Here is an 8,382-nt window from a genome sequence, read left to right as displayed (position 1 = left end):
AGCCATGTTTGTTGCTGCTCGTTTCAAACAATCGACGTTATCGGCATATGAAACAAATTGCATTACACCTCTCTGAGTTATGTCTCAGTCGGTAATGAACAGTATAGTGTGTGTGTTTCTCTGCTGGGAAGCTCTGATAGAGGAACCTATTGGAGCAGGCCTCTGCCCCTCTCCCTGGCATCTAAAACTCCCCACTGTGCAATTATGCACCATTTCAGCTTTGGAAGAAGCTCTGTCTTAAATTGGTAACTAGTGTACTGCAGTTTCCTTCTCAAGCCTAGGCCGTAATGGCACACTGCAGATAGAGTATTGTTGTAAATTAGCAGGAAAATACCCAAGAAAACAAGAGATGGCTGATTTGTTATTTCATGCTTACTGCCCGCTGAATGCAGCACTAAGTAAAGCATGTATCATTTCACCCTCAGTGGCGGATGATTTCACACTCTTGCAAACATGTTATTATGACAATGGTCAAATGTTGTAAACTGGATTCCACAGGTGCAGCACATGTTGAAAGTGTAGCAGTGTAGAAGTTAGTCTTAAAATGTTTGTCTAGACATGCCAAAACCGCAAATTACACAGAACCCACTATTTTGTTGATGTTTTGCTCAGGAGATGTGGTTACACGTCTGGAAATGCATTTCAAAGTCCTATTTTTCCCTGTGCAGTCGACAAAATCCGCCGGTCGTATTGTGGAAATTATTGTGTTATGATTTGCCAAGCATTTTGGAAAAAGACAGATTGAATGGTCAAAATAGGGGATGATGATTGAAGATGATGGTGATAGCAGTGATGATGATAATAATAGTGTGGGTGATGATGAGAGTAATTACTGACTGTGGTGGTAGATGAGAGGAAAGGCAACTGTTGACAGTTCAGAGTGAGCCGTCAGTAAGATTGAGTAAAGCTGATTTGATGCCCGTGGACAAGCCCCCAGCAGGAGGATCCGAGCTCAAAGCCCCACACCAACCGCCTCTCACAGAAAATGGGAGCGAGAATAAAGGAAGAATAACCCAGATGAAAAAAAGAGCGGATTGAGGAAAAGATCACAAAGACAAAGAGTTTGAAGAAAGATAAAAAATGATGACAGAGAGACAGACTCAGAAGACCAAATGAAAAAACTGTGAGCCACTCAGCCACACACACACACACCACTGAGAAAAAAAAAAAAAAAAAAAGCCACCGCTCGGCCAAAATCCTCTCTTTTGATCGTATTCCACATATATCATCTGACTATGAAACGATAGTCGCCAGGTGTCCCCCCACCCTCCCTCGGGACAACTTTTCCCAAATCCCTGGATGCTGGGGTGAAGGCTTGCACACACACACGCACACACACATAACACACACCCACACCCACTGTGTGAGCTGTGATTATTTGGTTGGGGCTCTGCCATATCAAACCCTGGCCAGTTAAAGATTCCCCAGAGGAGAACGAGGGAGAGAAAGGGAGATCTGCACCGCCACCCACCTGTGCGGTGCAGAGATAGGAACAAACCAATGGCACCCCACTGGATACAGCGATCTGCTAGTGGACTCCGTTTAAAGACACCGTCAAAGGTCTTTTTTTTTTTTTTCATACTCCCTGCCTCAACCCAGACGGAGAGAAGCAGAGTTTGCCAGACCAATACCGCTTCAGCAAACCGCTCTAATCTTCCAGACAGGGTGACTGACCTCACCTTATAGGGGACATATGGGCCGTTGGAAGAGCAGTCGTTCTGCTCTGTGTGTGCGTTTGGGCTGATGAGGTCTGACCGAGGTCCCGAGCACTGCAGGATCAGGAGTTTTCAGCTTTGAATCAGCTTAGAAATGTAGAATTGCTCTCAAGTTTACCTGCTATCTGCCATGTCTATAGAGCCTAACACACATTCCCCAGAACTCATAAAGACCGGATTCTGACTAAAACCAAATAATGTGTTTGAAATAACCTTGACCCTTAACATGAGTTATTTTAGTGTTTAGGTTTTTATTCCCTTGCTGCTATGTGACCATGGTTGATACATTTAATGAGCTATCACTGCGTTCACACTGCAAGCCTTAGTGCTCAATCCAGTTTATTGTTTTCTCTGTACCAGTGCAGAACTATAGACTGTAAAAACAGATGGATGTGGTGAGTGTGACGTCACCTATTGGCTTCTGAAGGGCCGTTTTGAAGCCTAGAGATTGTGTTTACGGTTGCTGCTATGTTGACATTTTTTGGAGCCACAGCACCGCCTGCTATTGGCCCATAATCGACGACCTGTCGATCACTGGACAGGCGACCTGTCGATCACTAGGAAAACAACCCAGTTTTATATCCCTTACATCCTGTTAATGACACAATTATTTGGAAAATCGCCATATGGACACACATTAGAAGAAGTAAAATTAGCTGAGACCATAACCTCTTATGGAAAAAAAATTCTTCACTTTATATTTTAAGCGAGAAGTTGGGTTGTGGTCCCATTTACGTGCTTGGAGCCGGCCTCTAGCAGACATTAGAGGAACTGCCGCCACTTCCGTATCGACTAAATTCATCTGTGGTTTTGGCCGCTTGGGCAGAACCCATTTTTGAGCTCAGATAGTGCCAAAAAACAGTTGGGGTTGTTTTTTTATCAAGCAAGACAGAATACTGTATGAATGTGATCCAAATCATAAATGAAATTAAATTCCATGTGTTTTTGCTGTTCACACTGCACTAAAAATATTAGATCTGTGTCACATAGAAGGAAAAAAAATCTGAATTGGGACGCTTTCAGCTGCAGCATATTCACTAAACATCAGATCGACACATTCACCGTCACCATCAACATAAAATTGTGCTTGCTCTGGTTTAGTGTTGGTGTAATGTTGTAGGGCAACTTTCTTATTGAGTAACAATGAGGATGTGATATTATATCACAAAACATTTATCTTTTTTTTTTAAGATTTATTTTTGGCATTTTTATGCTTTATTCGACAGAGTTAGTGAAAGAGAGACAGGAAGGCATGGGAGAGAGAGAGGGGAGGACATGCAGCAAATGACCGTGGGCCGGATTCGAACCCGGGTCGCTGCGGGACTGAGCCTTATGGTATGCGCTCTACTCAGTGAGCCGCCAGGGTACCGCTGCAAAATATTTATCTTAACAAGTCAGTGTTAAAAATCTGCCAATTTGCATGGGATTCACCATCATTCTTCTTCCCAAAGCAGTTCCACCTCTTTCAAACAAGTGACAATATTTTGAAATAAAGCAGATCACTGATCTTTTTTGCATTATGTCACTTGGTGTTCACCCCACTGATGTTTTATGGCTGAAAATAAGTGACTTGTTAATATGGTAATTTTGAGAGTGAAGAAACATGCTTGTGAACATGGGAGCATGCTGGTGTGATCTTCTTGTGAGAAACTGTTAGCCCTAAGCTGTCATGTTGAACTCAACTGTGTTCTTTCTTTTCACACTCTCCAATATGACAGTAAGTTAACAGAACATACAAAGACTGAGTTGAAATAAAGTATTCCTCATATATGCTTCCATGTAAGAGCGTCTCTTTTTTTTATTTATTCTTGGCCAGGCTTCGTTTTGAAGAACATACAGTGTCCTGTCAAATCAAAGCTGTACTGACATTTTTTACGTCAAAGAAATGTCTGCAAGCTGCAAGAAAAATAATTGATTTTGACATGGAAAATGTCTTCCTTGTGTGAAAAATAAAGACATGCAAGCGCTTCAGACAGATATATCAGCGATGCGTTGGCAGAAGTGGGTAAAAGTTGATTCTGCCAAGGATCACAGACAGTTATCTCATTCCTGCCTGTCATTCTTATTGCCCAGGGCAATTCCCTCTCTGGTAACAGTCTGTGTTTAACCTCTCCGGGTGATCGAATACTTCGCATTCAGAGTACTTGATGCAACCTCCTGCTGCAGAGGCGATCAATATAGGGAGCATTACATCTAATCAAATACTGATTACTTTCTCAACGTTGATTGCAATTGGCTACCATGTCAGTTAGTTTTACAAGCCGTGTTTGGTTTCTATAGATTTGAATGATCACCAAAGAGAAATTGACCTTTATTTGGAAAGCTAAATCAGTTTTACTGAGACGAATCAAAAGCATGACACATGAAATGCCACAGCCCACATCTACGCGTTTCTTTTATTTAAATTAACAAGATTACCACAGGGTTTTGTCCAATCGCTCGCTCAGATATTTGAAAATCTTCAATCTTGTTACACCCCAACAATCAAGTTTAGGCTATGCCAAACCAAGTGATCTTAATTTGTTATGTTGCATTGTTGCAATTCCAACAGGAATACATTACGTGCTTGTTACTGTGGGAGATTTAGCTGTGGGAGTCTCTGCACTGTTTACGGCCAGACGTAAAGGTCAACCGTGATTTAAGCGTTTTATATATCAATGAAACAAGCACGTAACTGTTACTGCCACTGGTCTGTATGGGTGTCAGACTAGTGCAGACTTTTTTAATTTAGTGACTGTAGACAAGGAGAGGTTGAGGGCATGTCAGTGCATTCCACTGTAGTGTAGTAATCACAAACACTGAATTTCTAGGGGAAAGAGCATGACATAATCCAACTTAAAGTTATACCACATCCTTGTTTGTCACTGATGAGACATCATCAGTGACATCAATAACACACTACACACGCATTATAGTGATTTACTGGCGTGCGTGTGCCTTTTCCACATGCATGCACACTCACACGCACGCGGAGGGACGCTGCATCATGCTGTTTCAACAGTGAGCCATGAAAGAGGCCGACATCCGCGGTGGAACGGCTGGTGATTACTGGCACAGCCGAGGTGTCTGGTTTGGCAGATACACGAATAAGTAATCATTAATTCCTGACAACGGCCGGGGTGTCGCAACTTTTATCTTCCTCGGAGGATTCAACAGCTTTTAGTTAGGTTGGATTAGATCCCGCTTGCTTCGCTCATTACCCCGCCTCGCCATGTTCTTAGATCATCCTAATCTGCTTGGACACTCAGCATTATTAATCGTTTCCCCCGCGCATAACAGCTTGCACGTCTCCCTCAATGAATCCAGAGATAGCAGAACTCAGCTGTGACTAGAGGTGATGATACCCTGAGCTGGTGTTGTGCTGCGCGTTCACACTTTGTATTTCTGACCCGGCTCTTTGATCTGACATGTTTGCCCGGAGCTATCGCATCTTGGCAGTGGTAGCATTTTCTGTAAATGATATAATTTTAACCTGTCACCATCAGCTCGGAGCAACACTTTCAGCTGAAACTTGCCGTACTGTACTGTGTGTGTGTGTTTTCCTTCGCTCTGCGTTTTGCTGATTGAATTGTGGTGTGTGTTTCAAGACCGCATAATGAATCAAACTTTTCATCTTCATGTTATTTTCAAATGTTCGCAGAAATAAAGTGAATATGTGAGGTATTTCTGCCAATTCATCACATGCTCTTCAGCGCAAGGTGACAATTAAACTCAGTCAGGTATTTGGAAAATATAGCCTGTGGAGGTAAACAAGCTTTTTGAATTAACCTTGAGAGAAAATTCAATAAAGTAAACAGCAATACCCTGTGAACACAGAAAAAACGTTGTTGTGAAACTTCAATTTTATTGCCATTTTCTTTCGCATGTCAAGGCAGTAACCTTTCCATTGCTGTTCTGCAAATATTTTCTTTGCGACTACACTCTTGCGATAAACTCCTGATGGTATGTTATGAAGTGTAGCTGTTGGCAGTGGTTGAGAGTTTGTCCTCCCTGCATTAGACTGGGGAGAATTTGAGGAAACAACTGTTTCCTGGCATGTTCGGACTCCAACAGCGTGGAAGGATCCAGTGATTTATTGCCAGTGCCCAGTTCACGCTAGGAACATGGGCTGCCTGGCACCATCTCCCAAACTGACTGATAAGATTCACTGTTTGTCAAAATGAGGCCTGTGTTGTTCTGCTTTAGTCTTTATCTTGGGTGGGAAACGGTGTGATTGAAATGCAGCCAAGCAGGACTCACTGATACCCTGGGCACTCCACTAATACTCAAGTAATGTGATTTGCTAAAAAAACACAAAACGTATACACTGCCCATCAAAAGTTTGAGGACAACTGGCTTTTGAAAATGTTTCATAAATAAGCGTGTTTTCTTTGACACTTTGCAATACCTTAACCCCATTAAAGACTAACTAGGTTTAGTGTGAGAAAAAAAAATCATACATGCAAATATTTTTGACGATAACACTAAAACAATTAAACTAAAAAAAAAAACCTCCCTTAGCAGCTGGAACTGCTGCACCCACTTCCTTCATGTCAGTTTTTCCAGGCGTTCCTCAGAGACTCTGCCATGAAAAACCTTCTCTTTGTACCAAAGAAGACACTTTGATGAACATGAAGCTGAGTATTGAATAAATATATCCAAAGTATTAGTAAATAGCTATTTTATGTTAACAAAAGCATTGTAGGAATTGTTTTCCTTACTTCTTAATTGAAAATAACAGAGGAAATCAAATAGTACTTTGAAAATTTAGAAAAGGCAAGGTGTCCCCAAACTTTTGACGGGCAGTGTATTTATATATGCGGTATATATAGTATGTATCTTCATGCAGAAAAGAAGAAGTAGTAGGTGCAGCAATACTTGAGCCACTGCATTGCTGCACCTTTAAGAATGTCAGCAGCATGTTATCATGACAGGAACGGGAGCTAGAAGCCAAAACACATCAACCAAGAGCTTAACTCAAATGAAGCAACTACTTCAGATGCATTGGTCCCATTTAGGCGTCAGATATGAAGCCTGTGCTGGAAGAATGATATCACCAGGCCAGCATTCCTTAATTGAAACCACCGGCTCCCCGAGCTATAGCATTTCAACCAGCCAGGTTGGGGTTGCCAGGTCAGAGTATAAGAAAGCTCCCATGCGTAATTTATGGCGCTCTTACCTCAGATAATCCATACATATAAGCTGTGAGGTTATGAAGCTGCAGACCCCCTACCCATCTGCAGCCAATTTGGCCCTTGCACAATCCTCCTTAAATCACACAAAGCTCCCAGACCTTGCTGACTGGACTATAGAGGAGGCCAAGGAGTCCAGTTTCATTTGAATTCCCTTCGCATACCCCTCCTGCTAGATTTAAGGGAAAAAAAGAGACTGTGGGCATTAACTACCTGAACTAGTGATCCTCTTTTGAAAGCCCCACCCCCTCAGCCTTTTCCTCCAGCAGCAGTAAATTGCGAAGGAATGTGGCCCCCATACAAGATCAATAAAACTTCTTTGCAATTTAACAAGAACAGATGTTAGCAGTCCTACTAGGTATGCCTTGCTCCATTTTAAGTGAGATAACCATGGATGTTTGTATGTGTGTGTGTATGAGAAGTGGGCTTCTCCTGTAAGCAGCCCATTATCTCAGGCAATGAAACATGTGATCCCCTCTATCTACGAGATTATAGGAGCTTAATCACTGTGAAGATTAACTTTATCAGAAATCACATTTCTCCACACAGTTTCAATTATGAGGACAAACTCAATGATGGGGAAGAGGAGTCGGAGTAGAGAGGCACTGGAGGTAGAGACACGTGATTGGTCCCAGTGAAACAGAAATGCCTGCTGGCTATTTTCGCAATGTGTTAACATCTTTATCAGAGAATCATCTTTAAAGGGGAACTGTGCTCAATTTAAGAATTGATGAAATCTGGAGCTGCTCTGTGGACGATGAATGGGAGACAGATTTTGTGTCAAAATCTGTTAACTAGTGATCCCTTGTGCCAAAAAGACGTTACTCTGGTTACTGCAGACAAACACTCAGCTAATTGAGGTTAGAAACAAGGACGATTTTCCCAATATTACTTTTAATTTATTCAGGGAACACAAAACTTTACTGATTAAAGGCTGAACGGCAATCTTATACTGGATTTGTTTACTTTGCTGTGGCTATAGTGGTTTCAGTCCTGTTGAACTATTTTTATGGTGGAAGATTGTAAATTACTTTAGCTTGTAATAAAATAATTTTAAATCAATAATTTGTGTCAAATGGTTAATGTATTTGGTACGTAGCCATGTAACAATAGGGATAATGCACATGGGAGCCAGTTTATAATTATTATTATTAAGACCCTGGTGTAAAGTACCTGTCATGGTTAATGACAGCAGACTCGCTACTTCTCTACTTCTCCATAAAAAGTCCCCAAGATGCGGATAGCCTATTTATAACAGTCTTGTATAGTTGTATGCTAACAATACAAATCTAGATCATGTTTGAAGGACGGTTATGTGAGAAGCTCTCTGAAAGCGTAAGAGGTTCCAAGGGGGTAGTTCAGTAATTCAATTTGATCCAATGAATGGCACACTGTGTCCCTCACAGGGATTGGACTTCTTCCATCCATTCTCTACACTTTATTAGATCCAGTTGTTGTGAATTAGATCTTGCTCAGCGGATTTCAATCAACTGTAT

This window comes from Centroberyx gerrardi, chromosome 16 (genome assembly GCF_048128805.1).
Source record: "Centroberyx gerrardi isolate f3 chromosome 16, fCenGer3.hap1.cur.20231027, whole genome shotgun sequence".
Taxonomy (NCBI): Eukaryota; Metazoa; Chordata; class Actinopteri; order Beryciformes; family Berycidae; genus Centroberyx; species Centroberyx gerrardi.
Note: the sequence above shows the minus strand (reverse complement) of the source record.